The sequence below is a fragment of the Macrobrachium nipponense genome, chromosome 18, assembly GCF_015104395.2.
Source record: "Macrobrachium nipponense isolate FS-2020 chromosome 18, ASM1510439v2, whole genome shotgun sequence".
In the NCBI taxonomy this organism is placed as follows: Eukaryota; Metazoa; Arthropoda; class Malacostraca; order Decapoda; family Palaemonidae; genus Macrobrachium; species Macrobrachium nipponense.
The window spans coordinates 77,431,435-77,451,639 of NC_087211.1; the positions used below are offsets into that span (position 1 = coordinate 77,431,435).

The following is a 20,205-nucleotide window of genomic DNA, read 5'->3' on the forward strand; positions in this document are numbered from 1 at the left end:
TTGGTGAGCGAGTGTAAGAAAGATAGGGATGTTAAGTGTTACAGGTGTGGGCAAGTAGGGCATATAGCAAGTGGATGTCGAGGTACTCGTGTGACTGAGGTTTGCGGTAATTGCGGGAAGAATGGGCATTATGCTAGGATGTGTAAGGAACAGCGGGCAAAATGTGTTGAATGTGGAATGGAAGGTCATGTGGCGAGTGTGTGTAGGCGAAAGAGGATGAGTCAGGTTGGGAGTTCGGGAAACTAGGTACAAAGGGGATTCAGTTGGGTGGGTCCTCTGGTGTGCGGTCAGTAAGAGTGTGATGCATGTGCGTGAAGGATTGTTGCATGAAAAAGGGTTTGGAGGAAGAGCTCATGAATGTATGAGTGTAAAAGTGAGGTGCAAAGGGGTGTGTTTGGTTGCTTTGATTGATACTGGGTGCAGTGTCAGTGTTCTTTTTAAGAATGGATGTGACAAGTTGCGGAGTGAGTGTGAAATTAGGAAATGTAAAGGGGAGGTACGAGGAATAGGAAATTTGGGTATGCCTGTGGTGGGAATGTTGCGTGAAATGTAGAAATCGAAGGGGTAGTGATGGAGGAAGGTGACTTTTATGTGATCGAGGGAATGAGTGATAAGTATGATATGTTGTTAGGATACAGGTTCTTGAAGAAGTGTGGGATGGTGGTCCATCCGAGCAGGAATATGATTGAGTTGCATAGGAAGGGGAATGTACATGGAGAGTTGTACTTGGATGGGGATGGAGGAGTAAGCAGTAAAATATGGAAGGGAGTGCCGTTGGTTGCGAAAGAGAGTGTAAAAGTGCCGCGAGAAGTTGGAGAAGTTGTTAGTGTGAAAGTTGCGTGGCCCGATAGTCTTGGGATTGTCAAAGGTGACAAGTGTGCATATGTGGTTGAGGGTGTGGATGCGAACAAGTTGGTAAGAGCGAGTGTGCATGTGTACGATGGGATTTTGGATATGGAGAATCCTCGGGTTTTTGTGGCCTCATTGCCGAGTGTTAGGAAAAAGCGAGTGCGGGGTATACGTGAGGGTGATTGTGTGGGGTTGTTGTATTACGTTGGTGGATGTGGATGACGAAAGATATGTTAGGGTGCGGCGGGTGATGACAGGTAGCATGAAAAAAAGTGATGAGTGGAAGTATGATGAGTTGAGAGAAAGAATTGAGGTGGATGAAAATGTTGGTGATGACGAGAGGGAGCGGTTGATGCAGATGATGTGGGATAGGCGGGGTGCGTTGAGTCGGGGTGATGAGGATTTCAGGGGATCTAAGCTCCCAGAGTTCAAGATAGTTTTGAATGACGATACCCCCATATGTCCGCGTCCCCGACCACTTTTCTGCCCCTATTGCCCGAAGATTGAGGAACAGTGTGAGGAACTTGAGAGAGTGGGAGTGATCGAGAGGAGCGAGAGTGCTTGGAATAGTCCCATAGTCCAGTACGCCAGACAGGATGGAGTTTTGAGGATGGGTTGTGGAATATACAGGAAGGTAAATGAAGTGACTGTGAAGGAGCGATTCCCGATGAATGTGGTGTCTGATTGTGTGTATAAGATGCATGGGATGAGAGTGTTCACAAAATTGGATTGGTAAGGGGCTATTACCAGATGCCTCTTGAGGAAGGGAGCAGCATGTTACGGCTTTTTCGAGTGGTAGCTGCCACTATCAATTCAAGAGGTTAAGTTTTGGATTGGCTAATGCGCCTGCTGCCTTCCAGAGGGCGATGAATGTAGTTTTGGCTGGTTTTGATAGAAGGAAGGTGACTGTGTTTATAGATGACGTTTTGATTGCAAGTGAGACTGTTGAGGAGAATGTGGAATTGCTTGAGAAGGTGTTGGAACGGTTGGAAGAGGTTGGAGTGAAAGTGAAGTTGGAGAAGTGTACGTGGTTGGCTGGGGAAGTGGAATTTCTTGGTCATAAGGTGAGTGCGAGTGGTGTAAGGAAGAGTGAAAAGTTTGTGGAAAAAGTAAAGGAGTTTCCACGTCCCCGGACCGTGCGGGAGTTAAAGGGTTTTTTGGGTTTGATTGAGTTCGGGAGGACGTTCGTTAGGGATTGTTCGGGTATAGGGAAGCCGTTGACTGAATGGACCGGGAAGAAAAATTGTACTAAGCTGAGGGTGGGGGATGAGCGAATGGTGGGAGCATTTGAGAGATTGAAAGAGGAGGCTGCTAGGGACGTCACCTTGGCTTTTCCGGACTACAGTGAGGATGCCAGTAAACTTGAGTTGTATGCTGATGCTATAAGTTTTAGTATGGGAGGATGCTTGGTGCGATGCAAGAGGTGAATGGGGAGGGACAATTGAGAGTGATTGCGTATGTGAGTAAAGCTTTTAATAAAGCAGAGCTTAAGTATTCGGTGGTTGAGAAGGAGCTTGCGGCAATAAGGTTTTGTGTGAAAGCGTTGAAAGTGTTTTTGTATGGGGTAAAATTCGTCATAAGGACAGATCATCGGCCGTTAGTTTATATGATCAAGAAGGAAAGTGTGAATGCTAGGATTGCGAGGACAATTGAGGATTTGAGTGAGTTTGATTTTAGCTTAGAATATGTGCCTGGGAGTAAAAATGTGATTGCTGATACGATGTCTAGGATGCATGGTAAGGACAGTGGTGTTGTGAAAAGTGACTGGGATCCAAATATGGTACCTGAGGGGTTGGTTGTAAAAGAGAGGTTTGAAGGGAATGACAGAATGTGTGAATGTTTGTTTTCAGCATTGAAAAACTTGGAAGGTAAGGGTCTGGTTGAAGAGGTACCCGGTAGTGTGAATGAGTTGCGAGTGAAGTTGATGAGTGATGTGCAGAAGGAAGTGGGATGTGCGGAGGAACAAGGTGGGCAAGGAGAAGTGTTGTATGAATTGTTGTCAGCAGTAGCTGAGTTGTTTGGAATAAAAGTGTTGTTGTATTTTGGATGGGACAGACCGGTTGAATATCGAGGAAGGGTGAGTACTGGTAATGAACGTGGGGTTTTGATGATTCAGTGCGGAGAACGTGGTTGTAATTGGTTGGTTACAAAAAGGGACAGTGAAGGGGATCTGAGTCAGAATTGTGGAAATGGGGAGTTAGCTGAGGATGAATGTGATGAGGAGGATTGTGATGTGGATACAGGTGGACGTGGGTAGTGAATGTGTGTATGCATGGGGACTCGGGGGAGAGGGGAAAATGTTGACGTTTGTCCAAGTAAATGATAGTGAGTATTGTAGTTTGGTTGACACAGGGGCACAAGTTTCCTTGGTGAGTGGGTCAGTGGTGAGTGAACTTGAGAGATGTGATTGGGAAGTGAAAAGGCAGTCTACAAGTGTGAGAATACATGGGTTAGGACAAAGGGAAACGTGTTTTATGTATGGGAAGAGGTACGGTTAAAGGTTAGGTTGGGAGATCTTGAGGTAATGCATAACTTTATAGTTATAGGAGAAATTATATGCCATCTTGTTTTTTATAATGGGATAGATTTTTTGAGGATCCACGATATAGACGTAGATGTAGGAAATGGAATTCTTAGAAAGGGGGGCAAGCAAGTAGCTAGGATTCAAGATGGTAATGTGTTTGTAGCAACTTTGTGGGTATGATTGATATTGCTAGGAGTGAGAATGATCTGTTGAGTGAGGAAGAGATTGAGGAAATGCAAAATAAGTGCCTGGAGATAAGTGTGTTGCGACAATGTGTTTTGGGAGGAGTGCGTGTGGAAGACTGGCCATGTGAGTTGGATGTATATAAGAGGGTTGCTAAACGTTTTGTGGTGTGCAAAAACATAGTGTACTTTTTGCATCAGGAAGAGGTGTATGACAAGGAAGTGTATGTGCCAGTGTTTTCTGTTGAGTCAGCTGTGAGTATGTGTTTTGTTGGTGCATGATCGGTTTGGGCATATGGGAAAAAATAAGTTGTGGGAGCATGATAAGAGAGAGATTGTATGCTCCTGGGTTGAGTAAGATTTGTGTGGATGTGGCTGTCACGTGTGAAGACTGTCAGAGGGGAAAGTATCAGAGTGTGCATGCAAGTCCACCTGTGTTGCGATTGCAGATGAAAGAGCCGTTTGAAATGCTTGTGATTGATTGTGTTTCTTTGCCCAGGACTGCGAGAGGACACGTGGGGATGATTGTGAATGGTGGATCACATGAGTAAAATTTGCTTATGTGGTTCCCATCAAAGATAAGAGGAATGTGAACTGTTGCACGAACGGTGGGTGTCAAGTGATGTTGCCCATGTGTGTGTGTGTAAGCCGGCAAAAATGTTGAGTGATAATGGACCTGAGTTTGTGGGATGGGAATTTGAAGAAAGTGTTGAAGGAATGGGGTATTGTGCATGTGTATTCTACTCCGTATATGCCCAGTGCGAATGGGTTGGCTGAAAGGACTGTTAGGACGATGACTGAGATTTTGCGAATGATGAGTAAGAGCGACAAGGATTGGGATATGTATGTAGGACGTGCAGTTTGGGTATATAACGCCACACTGCAGAAGAGTATAGGTATGTCTCCTTGTAAATATGTGTTGAATTTTGAAAGGATTGTCAGACCGTGGTTGGGTCTGTCAGAAGGTGATCGGGATTTGTGGAAGAAAGCGAGTGAAAGGTTTGAGAGTTTTAAGATTGGGGATAAGGTGTTGAAAGAGGTGGTTGAGATGGGAAGAATGGATGTGAATAAAGTAAGGGAGAAATTTGAAGGGCCTTTTGAGATTTTGGAAGTGGGACAAAGTGGATTGAGTTATGTTTTGGGGAAATTGCGAGTAGGTGGGGGACTGGATGAGGTTAGGGCACACCATAACCAGCTCCGTAAGTGGAGGGAAGTACCACACTATGTTCGGGAGAATGCGATGAGTGAGTGGTGGAGGGTGAATAAGTATGAGCCGACTGTTGGTGAACAAATTGGTCTGGGAGATCGACAGTTGGTGTTGGTTGAGTATGGAAGAAAACAGAAGAGTGTGGAGAGAGGAAGTGGAAGGGAAAAGCGTGAATGGCATGGTAAAGGGGTTGGTGGTAGGGTGCAAACGGTTGATAAAGCGTGTGCTACGGATGACTTTGGGGGAATGAATGATACTTGTAGTGTATGTGGGTTTGAGTTGACAGGGACAAGTAAGACTTCAGTGAGAAGGAAACTGAATAGTGAGGAGGTGGTTGATAGGATGGATAAGTCTTTGCAGGAGTTTGACAGAAGTGTGGATGAACTGAGTGGTTTGGTGGCCGAAATAGGGGAGATGTTGGAACCAGAGTTGGAAGACATCGGTGAAGTAGTGAATGGAATTTGGGAGGATGGTAGTGAGGGAGATCATAGGTTTAGTTTTGAAAGAAAGTGGTTTGGAAGAAGTGAATGGCGATGTAACTGAAAGAGTGTATGATGGTCCTCAAACAAGATCCAGGGGACCTGCATCTGAGCATCCTTGGGTGTTGCAAAAGGCAATTTAGTGTGGATGTTGTGAGTGTAAGGAGATGTCAAATGTAATGGGGGAGGTAATATGGAGGAGTAATTTTAGTTTATATTTGACAACATCTCCAAAGGTTGTGTGAGAGAGAGAGAGAGAGATTGGTGGAAGAATGAATGGGAGTGGTTAGATGGCGGTCGGAAGCATGTCTGTTGTGGTGCTCTGTAGGTAGTCAATGGAAGTCTGTTACGAGAGTTGTAAACAGTGAGGCGTCTGGTCAAGTCAGTGTTGGTTTTGGCAGCAGTTTTCCTTTGGTGTTTCGTTGTTTGGGTGTTATTTGATAGATTTTGGGGTTGTGAAGTTGTTGTGCGTGTGTCTGTCTGGTTGTGGTGAGGTTAAGAAGGTTGGTGGTGCATTTTCGGTGTCTGTTAGTGGTGGTTGGGGCAGGGTTGGTTTTGGCCGGTTGTTGTACTGCTGTAAGTCGTGTGGTTGTCGTGTTTTTTCAGGCGGTTGGTGTTCATCTGCATTTAGTCGTTGGGTTATTGAGTTTTTGTGGGGTTGTGGGTCCCGGGTGGTTGATTTGTGTTTGGTTGTCGGCGGTGGTTGTGTGTTGGCTAGCCTATAGCCTATATCCAGTGGACGACAGCACAGCCTAGTCCTAGGTATCAGAAGCCAGCGGTGAGTACCTGTTTGTGTTTTTTGTTCTGTATGTAGGTATTGGGGCAATTGTCCTGCTGTGTTTTTTAGTGTTAAGTGGAAAGTGTGATTGAGGGTGGGTTTGATAGCCAGACAGGTTAAGTTTATGTGGGGAGGTTACTTGTTTTTGTGATCCTGCCACAGTGGGAGCTCTAAAAAGGATGGAAGAGAATGTCCTAAATCTTTAAGGGAATTATTTGTCTATTCACTTCATTATGCAAGGCATGGAGTATGTATACCAATACTGGGGAAACTGATTGGTGCAACTCCTGTGTGAAATGCAAGGTGCACTTGAAGGAAAAAACTGCCAGGAAGTAGCCCTTTTTGGTTCCTTGAGATCATTGTCTTACAAATTATTCCAATGACTTATGAAAATGCCTTGCCATCTTGGTCTCTATCACTTCCATGGGCAAGGGACGATCAGGTCTCAAAGTAACCATGACAGGATGAAATGTATTCCCCAATGGTGTAGAGGGAGAAACTGGTACCAAATCCTTGCTCCTCCATAAAATACTGTGACGAGGTTCTTAGGAACAGTTATGATCCAAAGGCCTGAGAGATTATGGAACACTATCCCTTGTACCACCACCATGACCCAAGATGAAAATGGCATCCAGCCATGCTGGTAATATTGCCAGTGAAGTGAGTATAGTATAAGTGCCTGTTCCAAGCAGGGCAGCACTAAGTGGTGCATGGACCAAACACATTCTTATTTAAACAACTGAGTGGAACATGACAGATATACACAGGCCACCCACACTCCAACTTCATTCAACAGCTACTGCCCATGTGGACCACAGGCCACACATACCATGACTCGGCCAAACAGCCTAAACCAGTACCATGTACAGTAGTCACGTTCTTGATGATCAAGGGAACATTCAAAAGCACATTCAACTACATACTGAGATAGCTCCAGGGATGTATGGGCTCTTCCCTGCATGCTTCCATGGAAACACAAGCACTAGTAGTCAAGGTTGGTCCTCTTCTCTTGAAGAGTGAGCATGTTACCAAAAGTGATCAAGAGTATGTAACAGAATTGTAAAAAGTGGGCTTTCATACCATACCACCACCACAGCTCATAACCACATGCCCCCATAAACAATCACTAGGTTCGTTCCCTCTCCCAACAGAAGTGACAGTTTCAACAAAACTTTTCAACCTTATTGCAGAGGACTGCCCTCTAGGCCTTAAAGTGCTTCTGGTAGTCCAATGATGAGGAGGACTAGAGGTAAGATGAGAAGGAAGACAGCATGGCATCACTATCCAGACCTCCCCAAACCATGGACTCCTCTGTTCTTGCCACATCTACATAGGACATGGTCAAGGCAGGCATCTCCAAAGAACAGGAGCTGTTAAGGCAGGTAAACTATAAACAACAAGAACATCCCCTGACATAACACACAGCAAAAGAAGCCACTTCTGAAACAATGGAACCCTCCAAAACTGATCCAAGTGGAGATCTTTTGACTAAGCCAAATGATCCAGAATGGCATAACGAGATTGATCTCTGGACTGCCTAGAGGATACATGCCTTCACCTCTCCTATGGAAATCTTGGAGTAGTACTATCAGAGGTTGGGAAGGCAAAGACCGACGCAGGGGTGGTGGGAAAAGCACATGCACCATCAATAATCTGATCCACAGGTACCGTCCTCGAACTGAGAGAAGGATGACAGACTGTGTCCCAAGAGAAGCTGGATTCAAGGTACACCTAAGAAGGGCATGAAGTGATTTCAGAGGAATGTTTAGAAGGTAATGCAGAGGAATGTTCAGAAAGTACCAACAGAAATTCCTCACATTCTCCTGATAGATTCACAAGATGAGAAAACTGCTAATGAGAAGTTTCCATGAGTGCTACAACCTACTTGATATTAGCATGCCAAATAATACTAGTTTAGTTGCAGAACTATATATATACATACTGTATTTACAGTGTGACTTTATCTACAGTGTCACTATTGAACAAAAGTGTAGCTAAGGATTAAACTTACGAAATAAAACAACAATTATAAACAATATATTTACTATAATTTTGATAAAAATACCCACAGTGTTTACAGAACTATTCTATCAACAGAAATTTGACTATTTGTTAAATTATGGGACAAGAATTCATGGTCATTATGCATTCTCCAAATGCACAATATCTAACAAAACCATTCTGCATGGTCTAAATTCAAGCTATGGTAATAGAGCAAAAACTATTACCAATTCTAGTATGTGGACCATTAATTTAAAAATTTGCAATTCTCTTAGATGTTAAGTGTTATTCAGTACAATGTTTTTCTAAATCATGAACATTAAAATTACCCTTGACTTTTAAAGTTAACTTAAGAAAATACAAGACTCACTTCTTGTGGGTAACATGAAAAAAATAAAATAGTGATAAAGTACTAGGAAACAAACAACATGTTGAATTTATGGCACCAACACCACTGATAAGGGCCTCCACAGTTTCTGTTGATGAACACTGGAATAGATCTTAGAAGTCCAGTGCACATTATTATATAACCGTTCACTCTCCCTCTAAGCTGTAATCATTACTTGAAGATGCCCTTTTTTGCTTGTTATAAGACTTAAATGTATATTACTTAAACTTTCCACAAGTATAATATAATTTTCTCACATTAATAATCCGGATAAAAATCTAATTGTTTTTCCAGTTCAAAACAGGTACTGAACTATTATACTAAAATTCTAAATTTATGGAAGACTAAAACAAGGACTTTATGAAAACTCAAGATTTCTCACAATGAGCCAAGATTCAGCAGAATAAAAAAAAACTCACTCTTTCATGACTTTTCACAGCCTGAACATATTCCTCAAAGTATAGAAATAGCCCAGATGGAAATTAAGGCCATTAACTTTTTAAAAGTAATTTCAACATTATATTTTACACTGATAACAATACACTAGTTAAATATACCAACACAAGCCATCAGAACACAGAAATGTGCAGAAAATATAGGTAACAGTTTTGCCTTTTTTTAATGACAGCAAGATGAAAACTGATTCAGAAAACCTCTAAAGCTTTCTTTTAATAGAATAAATTTTGTCTGTAAACTGCAACAAAAACAACAGTGACAGCCAGCTTCCTTACTGTTTCATATTGTGCAAGTGATACTCTTGGCTGTACCAAGCTGCCAAGATTGGCATAATTATTTAAAGCCAATTACAGGTTTTTACCAACCCAGCCAGGATGGATATTATTATTACATACAGCCATAATATATGACAAATTTTATATCAATTCAAAGGTTTGTTAGTTATGAAAAAGGCAAATTGATTTAAGAGTTGTCATTGTTCATATACTGAACCTTGGTCTTAATATAAGGATGACTTACCTACTCTTGGAGAGAGCATAAGAAAGTCTTAGAGAGCCGACTGGAGGTTCAGACCACTTGGGCTCACTTCCAGGACATATGAAGGCGTCAAAAGCCACTGATCTGCTGAGCATAGGTTACTAAACAGTCTGACATCTTGGCTAATAGAATATGAAATGCATAATTGTGTCTTGATGATGGTAATGAACTGTCAGAGACAAAACTTTCATTAGCCACCAATTTTGTTAGGGTAAGTTTACACTAGGCTTCACCGTACGCTGCATGTGTAAGACTCATCACAAACTCCTCCCAAATTTTTGTTAGCCCTTCCTACTGGACTGCTCATTACGGTGAGTTAGTGGTGTGGCGCAAGTCTTCATGAGCAGTCCAGTAGGTGGGGCTTACAAGAATTTGGGAGGAGTTGGTGATGAGTCTTAGGTATGCATCATGTGGTGAAGCCTAGTGTAAACTCACCTTTAGTTGCCATTGCCCCTCTCCCCTTGAAAGAGAGGAATGGTACTTGCTTCTATAAAGAATTTGGAAGTTTGTTCACCTGCGTCTAAGCAGTTCCAGCATATGATGGATTTATTCTCTCTACTGCCTGCCAATAGAGAAGAAAAAGAAAGAGAAAAGAAGACCCGCCAGTAAAAAAGAAAGAGAAAGGAAGAAGACTAGTCATCTTTCACTTTCCCTTAAATATCCAACATGATAGGTAAGATACTAAACTGTCCCACCTGAAACACTGGATGAGGTACACAACTTGAGTAGCCACCTCCAGACCCAAGGAAAGAGTAACTTGTTGAGCAGCCACCACCAGACCCAAGGAAAAGTGTCCAAGGACCTATGGACAATTCCCCGCAGATAAAAGGATAAGAAGGTGGTTTGGTGAAGCCAGGCACCTGCCTTCAAAATCCTGTAAACTGATGACTTGTTCTTGAAAGTGATGGTAGGGTCTAGATCCCTAACATCATGTGCTCTTGCATGCACTGTATCACCATCTAAATGTGCAGCAGAAGTGTAAGTTTGTCTAATCAAAAGGAGAAAGAATTCTTGGACACTTCTTTTTTGTTCCGGCCTGTGCAAACAAAAAGACTTCAGCTATCAGGTCTTAGATGTAGAGGCCTCTTTTAGATAGCTACACAGTACCCTGGGGGGATAACAGCAAGTAAGGTGACTGGGAAAGACTTGAATCTGTCATCATGAATAGAGACATTTGAGTCTTGGCCACAAATTCCGCGACAAATTCGAAGACTACAGAACTCCAACCCCTCTTATGTCAACATTAAAAGAGTCTCTGTGTAGTTCACCAACCCTCTTAGAAGAAGCCAAGGCCAGTAAGAAAACTATCTGTTGAGACTTGCAAGGGTTCATATGGAGGGTGAGTAAAACTGCTGAGCACCATGGTCAGATCCCAATGGAGGTCAAGATCTATTGTGAATGAAAAGAGATCCATGCCCTTTAAACAAAGAACCAGTCCTAGAGCAGTTCTAAAACCTTTGGTGGCTGAAATTGAGAGTAGTATCTCCCTATAGAGAAAGTAGACAATCTACTGAGGTAATCCGACATTTCGGTCACTACTCTGCGAGGAAAGCCTTTCGCTCGCAAGAGATACTAGTCTCCAGTTGTGATGAGATAAGGACCTACCTTTTGTTGAAACCTCTCTATGTGTGGTGCCCCTACCAATCAGTGAAACCTCTTTGTGTGTGGTTTGCATAAGTTGTGCCATGGGTTTTGTTTTTTGTTTTTATGGTGTTTTTACGTTGCATGGAAACAGGGATTACTCAGCAATGGGACCAACGGCATTACGTGACTTCCGAACCACGTCGAGAGTGAATTTCTATCACCAGAAATACACATCTCTTACACCTCAATGGAATGCCCGAGAATCGAACTCGTGACCACCGAGGTGGGAGTTGTGCCATGGGGGAATCTCCCTCAGAACTTCAGGTTAGAAGATTGGGAAACCATTCTGCTTGTGGCCAAAAGGGATCCACTAGGGTTTTCCCAAGGTTCTGCAAGATGATCACTCTGTTGATCACTTGAGGGATTAGGCAAAAGGGGGTAAAGGCATATCCTTCCAGGTTGTCCCAGGGATGTTGAAAAGTGTCTTTTGCCATGGTTCACGATCTGTAACAACCAAACAAAAAATCTCTAGTTTTCTGTTGAACCTTGTTGCAAAAAGGTCTACTGTACACCTTCCCCACAGATGGAATAGCCTTTCCGCTACCTCTTGCTGAAGTGAACATTCCATCCCCAGTACCTTACCCTAACAGCTCAGCTTGTCTGCCACAATGTTCCTCTTCCCTGGGATGTATTTGGCTGAGAGGTCTAATGAATAGGAGATCGCCCACTGGTGTAACTGTATAGTCAACTTGTGAAGTTGACAGGACACTAGTCCCCATTTGTTGACATAAGCTACTATTGTAGTGTTGTCGAACATGATGACAATAGAATGCCATGTGACCATTTCTTGGAATTCCTGAAGTGCTAGGATGGCTGCCTTCAGCTCCAAGCATGTTGATATAATGTTAGATCTTCCAAGTGCACTCCCCAACCTTCATATGAAGCGTCCAAGAACAGTAGGATTTTCAGAGGGGTAGTGAAGGGGGTACTCCTAGAGTCAGGATTTTGTTGTCCAGTCACCATGCTAAGTCTGGCCCTACCTCTGTCAATAGGGGAGCCAGAAGCATGGGGGGAATCCCTCGAAGGGAACCAAAATTCCTTCAGTCTCCATTGAAGAGAGCGAAGGTGAAATCAACCGTGAGGAATCAGCTTTACTAGGGATTACAAGTAACCTAGGATGACCAGCCAGTGACAAGCTGGATGCTTCAGTTTAGACAGGAAGGACAGGGTTATGTTCATGGACTTGTCTGTTCATTGATCTAAGGGGAAACACCTTCACCACTGTATTGTTTATGATCATGCCCAAGCAAAGGATCCTCAGACTGGGTGAAAGATTCGACTTCTCCAGATTTATCATGATGCCTAAGCAGCAACAAAATAGGAGTAGATGATCTCTGTCTTGGTGAATCAGAATCTGATAGTATGCATCCTTCAGGTCTATAGTCAGCATGAAGTCATCCTTTCTGATGGCTGCAAGGACTGTCCATGAAGCTTCCATCTTTAATCACATCTCCATTAAAAAAAGGTTGAGAGTCAACAGGTCTATCTGGTCTCCAGTTGCCTGTTGCTTTGAAAACCAGAAAGATGTGACTAGAAACCTATAGAAGGGTCCTGAACTACCTCCACAGCCCCCTTTACCATCATTTTCTTCAATTCCTCTTGGAGAGCTAGAAGCATCAGTGATCCTGGAGCATACATTGATTGGTGAAGAGGGAAGCTTGGAGAGGGGAGGAGGAAATTCAAAGGGTAGTAAGAAATCCGGCCCATAGAACATCTGCTGCCCAGGTCTCCGCTCCGTACTGCTGCCAAGCTGCCCAGTGGCTCGCCAGGCAACCCCCCCCACCCCCAAAAGTGGGGAGGTGTGCCCCCTCTATTGTCTACCTCCTCTAGCTCTACCTCTGCCTACTCTTCTGGGCTTGGAAAAGTGGGGCTGACAGGGCCACTTCTGAGTGGCCTTCTTGGTTTGAAGTGCGGAAGGTTCACAACCTGTGTGTGGTACTCCTGCACTTTGAGGTCTTTTAGGTGACTTGTAAGAACTAGATTGAGGTCTTGGTTTGGAAGTGCCAGCAAGAGAAGGGATGGATGTTCAGTCACGCATTTAGCTGCTGCAATGTGAAGGACAGTCACCACTGTGTGACCTAGAGTCATTTTCTGTAAACGAGAGTGCCACTCACCATCCCTCCTGGGAGAACGTGAACTTAAGAGAGTGAGGAAGGTCTCTGTCCTGAGAAGGTTGCTTCACAATTGACTTAACCGGAGCATTAACATCCCCCCTACAGACTTGTTGGACAATCAATTCCTGTTCTGTGTAACAAGTAGGCCAAGGATCTGGTTCTAGGGCAGGAGACACAGACGTACGCTACTCTGACAGTACAGCTGTGCTTAGACATGCTTGGACGGCCGAGCTCCAGGTGAAGGAGATGAAGAGTGATAGTCCAAAGACTGCCTGTGAAACCTCTTCCTAGGAAAGATGATGAAATCCCAAACCTTGCCTTGAATCTTTCAAGGACAAAAACCAAAGAAGAATGATAGAGAGAGAAGTCTTCATGAGAAGCAACAGCAGCGAGAGGAGACTTTGGTAAGGAAGAGGCTGAACAAGAAGGAATTGGATTGCCTGCCATCAAAGATGGCACTGTTGGTTTCCTCTTATTCTGTCTCTTATTAGAAAATCATTTCCATTGCTCAGGAGATCAAAGATAATACACAGAATAAGGGTTACTTATACTGCAAACATTAGATCTGCACCTATACAAGTGGGATGTGGGTCTGTAGACAAAGAAGACACATAATGGGAAAAAGGGTTGCTACCATCTCCAGGACAAGTCTGACACCTGGGAGGCTTACTGGAAATGCGGGCTTGCAATTTGGGAAATTCAAGTAAAATGCAAGACTCAAAAATCACATAAAATACAAACAACAAAACAAGAGCGAGAGAACCAGAAGGCCATAGACGTATGAGGGCAGGAAGTGTGAAATATCCGGCTTCTGGCGAAAGATGGGCACCAAACCATCTTGCTATGAAGACGGTTAGAGACTGATTTGATGATGTTTAGCGGGGGTAAAGAAGGTTAAGTAGCTTCTTCCTACTCTCCTGTTGGCTGATGCCTGTTGCCACCAAATTCCTTGCATTATTTTTAACCGGACTCCAGCTAATCCAGGTTATTCTGTTTCAAACGAATGCTGCAAGTTTTGAAATTTAAAAAAAATAAAAAGCTACTTTAATGAGTTCTTTTGCAATTTAACTTCCAAGTTGCTAACTGATATCCTTGCTAATGATCATTGCCTCCATTTTTGGGGACTGCTTTATTCAGTAGTCATATACTGTCATATACTGTTATTAAACTGGTCATCAAACTAAGTTTACACAAGTAAGATGCCTTACAAAATACATGAGGCAATTTCAAAGTATTTAATTGTTAAACTGTATATCATTGTTATGAATATAGCTAGCAGTCACAAATGATGTTTGTGGCTACAAAATACTATGCCCAGCACACCGCGTCTGCTCATTGCTCTTACCTGCAATACGCTTACAGTCTGCATGGATAATTCATATGGGATAGTTTCATATTCTATACAGTGCCACTGAAAGGTATACTTCCACTAGGAAGTGAGTAGGACAAAAAATAAACCTCCAGGTATGAAGTCATACTACATGTTGGCTTCATCATCAGTTAAATTATTATTATTCTTGTAAAAGGCTGTTTTACAGTTTTTGCACTCCCTAATAGGCTACCATTTATGGAATAAGCTATCATAAAATCTCATTTACTGCAAAATCCTTGAATGTGACTTTGTGCACAATGACTAGAGTTAGTACAGTATTGAATAAGTTTGTATCTGGGGGAAAAAAAGCTAAGGTCAAGTAGTACATAATTTCTTGATATGGCAGTTATGTTATGCATGTGCTTGCTCCATGGTATACATAGTGGGGACAGCATATTATATTCAGTACTTAATCATTTATATGCCCCACACACATCCACAATACTAAGATGAAATTGAGTTAAGTTACTGTCTACAATTAAGGGCAGATTATGTACTATACTTCTGACTTCATATTTAAAAGAAGCCCGAGTTATGACAATAAAAATACATCAATTTCTTTAATGGATGAGGCTTGTCAACAATAGGGTGCAAAACTGGTTTTGTTACCATATAACAAAAATATAAAAATATCTATATATGAATAAATTTATTTACCTTAGGAAAATGTGTGATTTCTGACATTTCCACTATTATCCAAGGTAGTCTATAGACTACCTTGGATAATAGTGGAAATGTCAGAAATCACACATTTAACAAACAGCAAACAGAGTTATTTCTAATTACGTACATACCATATTTTTAATTTCCATCAAATTCTAAGAGCCTTTGACTGGCATCAGTGATAAACTGCCATATTTAAGAAGATTTTTAGCTATATTAAGTGGTGTTGTGAAAAATATAAATAAAGCTTTCCCCATGAAAATAAAATAAAAACCTTGAATAGTTTTGCAAACCGTCAAACACCTAAAATAACAATTGAATTACGTATAACTGTCAAACTCATAACCACATAAACAAGATACCAGAATTCAATAAAAGTCATGCCTGTGTTCAGAATTCAATATAGAATGTTAAATATTGAATTCATTATTAATGCATCTATGTAACTGCCATTTATAAATATTCCTGGTTTTTTTAAGAAAATTATATTATACTACATACCATATACAATGACAAGAAATTTGAGCTGGATAACAAAATCCATGTAAGGAACTTTCTTACACTTCCTCTAATAAAAACACTTTTCCTGATTAAAGTACAGGAAACATTCCCACCACTGTAGAACTTCAAAATCATAGTAACTTTACAACGTTTACAATTTCATTAGAAAAGCACTTGGTTGATGGCACTTTAACACTGTAAGGGCCTGGCACTTTCACAGTGTAGGAGCCTTACCTAAACTTACAGATCCAAATTAACTTTATGAAGTTATGCTTTCATAAAAGAATTAATAACCAACTATAAAAAGATTCACAGTAAAATTATGAGTTTGTTTTCTTCCAACTCATACTGGTAAATCAAACTGTAAGTTCAAGTAACAATCTTCATGACGGAACAATAAAAACTCACATTCTACGATGTTACTTCACACGGCAAATAAGATTTTACGACTATTACAGTATTACCACTTTACCTACTACTTGCCACGCTGCCATTCGCACTCTGGACTCCAAGTTCTTCCAACTGTTGGAGAGAAAAGAAAAACAAACTGAGAAATACAGAAATTAGGGATGCAAACTTTAAATTACTTCAAGTATTAAAGCCTATTATGTACTATTTCAAATATCCTGCAATAAAAATTTTCCTTCTAGGTCAATTTTATTTGGTGTGGTCTAACAATAATTAAACACCACTTTCAATTGAAAGTTTGGTTTAAAGTACAGAAGCCCATGTAGTATTCTTATTTTTTAAATGAGCTATCTCAAATGACAAAATTTTAATATTCTACTAATAAACATGAATGGAAAGGAAAAAAAAAAAGACTGTGGATAAGAATATGAAAATATCCTATTAACAAAATATCCTATTAACTAAAGAGATTAAGAGGTTAACATGGAACTGCAAAAAAACGAATCCACATCCAAAAAACATATATACATATTTTTTACATTACTACAGCACAAGCAAAACTTTATTTTCTCAAGAAAATACCTCATCTTTATAAGAAACGTGTTACCCTGGAGGTTCATGCGTATTTTTACAATATGAAATACGTATATAAGTGTATGAGCAAGATAAGACAATTTACCTATGTTGAAAAGACCTTCGGTCATTTTCATGAGAAATCACTTTTACACATACAATCAAAACGTAGACAAAGGTGTACCTGTGGTTTGGGTTTATGGAAGGTAAAATGTAAGACAAATGCACATTAATGATTTGAGCCACTGCAAAGAAAAAATATAAGCAAGCAAAGAGAACTAATTGAAATAAGTATTGAATGTAAACTGATATGATAAAAGAGTTGACAGTTTCTTGAAGAACTCTTAACATAATACATACGTTCCTCGTAACAGCTTTAATACTGACATTCAAGATACTTGTACCTGAATTAATGTGGGTTGAAATACTAACATTTAAGATACTTGTACCTGAACTGTGCCCAACTTAAGAGAATGTGAACACAATTCTGATACATACAAACAGTTTAGATAACCCCACAAAACTCTCAATACTATTTCATGAAACTACCATTCACCGAGCCATAAATGCTGGGTAAGAGATATACTGGTAAGCAAACAGAGATTCCAAATATTAATTATCACCACAGCAGATATACAAAAGTATATAACAGTGCTATTCGAAAAATGAAATACATCTATCTAATCAAAAACTTTTAAGCAAATAATAGTGAGTGCAAAAAAGGTTCCCTGTACTATAATTATGTGGGAAGCTATCTTGCTTGTTTGTAAATTGGTATCCAGTTTTTGCAGTGCATCCAAAGCTTTAGATTAGATAAGTAAATGCCATATCTTTTAAATAACAACCGACTAAACAATGATGAATTTCCACTAAGAATTCCTCAACCCTTTCAGGATTTGACCGCTTGACAATTCAGTCTGTAATGTGTACCCGAAACATTTATCAAGGCACCCCTACTTAGTGAGAATTTACTCTGACTACATATAGCACTATGATGTTTCTTATCTTAAATCAACTATTGTGCTTGAATCTTACCCAGACAGACTGAATGTGCCATATGTATCTGTACAGGGGAAGTTGTTTGCAATTTGAATTGAGATAAGTAGTTTTCTAAAAAAAATTTATATCATCAGAATCTGAATGGTTAAGAATTGGAGGAGTATTATGTTTTACATTATGTGAATCTGAATGATCAATAATTTGAGGAGTACCAGGTTTTACATCACAAGAATCTCCAAGGGTTAAAAGCAACATGCAGGTTTTTGTTCTTCTCTCCTCCACACTCCAAATAAATGGAATGCACTATTATTGAGGCACAGTTTACATTAGGAAATGGGCTTCAAGCAGTGTCTGAGAGAACTAACTTGCTTTTCTTCAGGTTATCACAAATTTGGTGACAAAAACCCAAAACTGCTTCAGACCTAAACCAGAGACCAATGCTGTTAAATCAGTTAGGATGAAATTCAACATTTTTATCAAACTTTGAGAGATTACACAAATTCATATGAAGAAGAAAAAGTATTTGCCATTTTACCACCAACCGTAGTGGCTAAGAACTCTACTGATGCTAATCTATGCTCAGAACTACAATACCTTTGTGAGGTTCCGACCAATCACCAGGACTCTCAGGGAATCCTCACTTCAAAATAGAAATGCACAAGTACTCCCAAGAAGCACAGAGCTCGTGTTTCAAGCAATCTTTTGCACATTTTTCAGAGGTTATTTTATGTCATTGTTAGAAATTACTAACATATGTCAGATGCTGCAAGCTTTCCAACCATATGTAATTGAAATCTCTTCATAATTTGTATACTGACTTTAAAATCTCTTCATAATTTGTATGTAGAATTATAAATCTCTTCATAATTTGTATAAAGAATTTGAAATCTCTCCATAATTTGTATTAAGAATTTTTCACCATTTTTCAGGTGTGAGAAAACACATCTGACTGTATATAGATGTTGCCTTGTTTTCCCTAATGTCAAATGTTACTTTTCCGCTCACAAGAGTTTCTTACCTGTCAGGGATTTTGTGTCAATAAATCAAAACACCTTGACTTGCCTGTTACTCGCTAACTTATATAACCTAACAAGTACTGGAACAGCAAAACGGTCCTTTCCTCTGTGTCAGGATACTGACCAAAAACAAGAGGATGTAAAGCCTAAATACTTTTAGAGTTTTGTGAATACAACAGCAAGCTCCAGATACTCATTTCCTAGGGAGTCTAACTTTCCTTATTTATTTTGCTAACAGTACATACGCATCCTCTTCATCCATCTCAGTGGCTTATCCTGATTCAGTCTAAACTATTCTTAATCTCCCTCTAGCTGGTAACAGTCTGCTTCAGACCGGTTATAGTTTGATTGCGTCTTTGCATAAATTCTGACCACGTCCAAGTGGCAGAATTACAGGAATACGTCCAGTCCTTGGTCATGTAACAGTCAGTGGACTACTGTGCTCCAAATCTTAAGTAACACACACTCTTTCTATGTCCTCACTATCTTCCATTCAGCTGGTATCACACAGACTGTCACCTTAAAACTTCAATTACCTGCATCTGTTAAGTGCTATGGTTGATGCTAACTACTGTCACCTGGGGAGGGAGAGAAATTGGATTTACAGGACTTCACAATATCACATCTCCTCCTCTAAAGCCGAAGCATTACAGTAACTAGTTACATCTCAGAGCTACTTCCACCACCACGCAAATAATGAACGACTAAGTGGCTTGCAACTGCAAAAGGACTTAAATAGCCTAAGTATTTGAAGATAATCTAGTTGCACAAGTTCAGCAAAGGGACTAGCAGTAGCTCAAACAAATGAGATTAGCAACCAAAACACTGCCTGGGGAGGCTTCTGCAGCCCAAACACTGCAAGTGGAAATAAGTAGTTTAGGCTATAAAAACACTGACAATACTGCATAGAATACTGTGAAGTGCTGGGGGAAAGCCCAATCAATTCCATCAATGTATTCAACAATGACACAAAAAAGGATTGTCTATGAAACTACTTAAAGATTTGCTTACAAAACTAGAAGCATTTGTAATTTGTAAACTGCATACAAAACTGTTATTGTGGAAAAAGAAGAACTGCCTGCAGCATCACTTGTCTATGCATTAGTTACTTGATTGAAAATTAGACAGCTGATGAGAATTTAAAACAAAATACTTGCTATTAACAGGTAAAATATATACGATGAAGCCGTCTTGCTCAGTTAAAACAAAATATTTTTTGAGGGGGTTTTATATAACAGAATGGAATGTGATCTAAAAATACAAAATTACACAAGGCACCCATTACAGTTAATAAGTGTAATACACCATACAGTATATAAATAAAAAATAAAACTTAAAAAGGTAATGGAAAGGTTACTCAGACTCCAGGCTATATGCAACAAGTTGTTTTTCATCAAATCAATTTAGAAATTAATAGCACCTGAGAACTTCAACACTAATCTGCATCTGTAAAGAGTCACTTTTGATGCTAACTAGGACAATTGAGGTCACAGAACACAAGGCACAAAAATTCT

General features: G+C 40.5%; 1 long non-coding RNA gene across 1 annotated transcript; it reads right to left on the reverse strand.

The window, feature by feature from the left end:
- Window positions 1–8,045: 8,045 nt before the first annotated feature.
- On the reverse strand, window positions 8,046–20,199 carry LOC135197226 (uncharacterized). The gene is made up of 2 exons (XR_010310582.1): window positions 19,228–20,199; window positions 8,046–16,217 (listed from the first exon to the last, which is right to left on the reverse strand). It is a non-coding gene; the product is annotated as an uncharacterized LOC135197226 (long non-coding RNA).
- Between the last annotated feature and the right edge of the window lie 6 nt (window positions 20,200–20,205).